Source organism: Phalaenopsis equestris, unplaced genomic scaffold, assembly GCF_001263595.1.
Source record: "Phalaenopsis equestris unplaced genomic scaffold, ASM126359v1 Scaffold000511, whole genome shotgun sequence".
Taxonomy (NCBI): Eukaryota; Viridiplantae; Streptophyta; class Magnoliopsida; order Asparagales; family Orchidaceae; genus Phalaenopsis; species Phalaenopsis equestris.
In genome coordinates, this window is record NW_018164951.1 from 3,518,096 (window position 1) to 3,519,336 (window position 1,241).

A 1,241-nucleotide genomic window follows, 5' to 3' on the forward strand; every position below is an offset into this window, starting at 1 on the left:
AATAGGGAAAAAAAAAACCATTGGTATTTTTGTAAATATTCCTAGTTCTTTTTATGCTAATGAATTTATCTTAAAATAACTTCAGCATTTTTTATTTAATATTATCCACTCAATTATTATGCTGTCTTCTAAAACTAATTTTATGCTATTAGCGGTCTAATTTACTATAACCCTACAACCTGAAATATATATATATATATAACTAGGAGCTTTTGGCTTCTTTTACTATATATATATATATATATATATTAAGCAATTAACCTCATTTTATTTCTTATTAGTGTAAAAAAAATTATGTTTTAAGAAAATTACGAATTAATACTAAGTTAGACCCCAATAACAATACAAAAGCATAATATCCATCAACATATCCATCTCGCATTACTTTGTAAGCGGTGTCAAATGCCAAAAAAAATTAAATTCAATGACATCGAGCCTGGGCTAGAAGGGAAGTTGGTTCATAGGTTTGGTGGAGTCGTGACAACCGATAATCATGCATGGGTCCCTAATGAGCAAGGGTTTGTTGACATAATTGAGAACTTGAATGTCGAACAAAAAGCTAACTCTAATGAAAGCCCTAGCCCGAACCTCGATGTAGTTGAATTCATCAATCGATCAAAGCATCCGAGGGTTGAGAAAAATAAAACAAAAGTGATGTTTTAATTAGAAACTAAATTTCACAGTTAGTTGCATCATGAACTAATGATCCTGACACTTCACAAGCAACTTTCATTCAGAAAGTTATGTGAATTCTGGAGGCAACTCCAAGGATTTACGATGACATGTCATTGTATTTGTATTCTATGAAGTTGTTTGAAGACCCTACCCGGAGAGAGTTCTTTATGACAATGACCTCTTACCATATGGTTTATTGTCTACGTTATTTTCATGACAGCAAAGACGCCTGAATTTATTTTTTCTAGTTGGATAATTTATATTTATTTTTTTTATTGAGACGCAGTTAATGCTGTTTTAGATATTTGTTTTTTATCGTACAGTTTGTTATTTGCTTCTTCAAGCTTATTTGTGATTGATGTTTGTTTTAAAAGTGTTCTGATAGTAGCCAATTCAGTGATTCTTATGAGTGCCAACTGCATAGACAATGAATAATATAAAAGCAAATAGAGAGAGACGCTGAAGAATTGTAGCTGCGGTGTGTTAGATGTATGAGTAATATAACTCATACATATTTCGCTCTCCTTGCATGACGTCTTCATACATTGGTGATAAGTGGGTTAGAG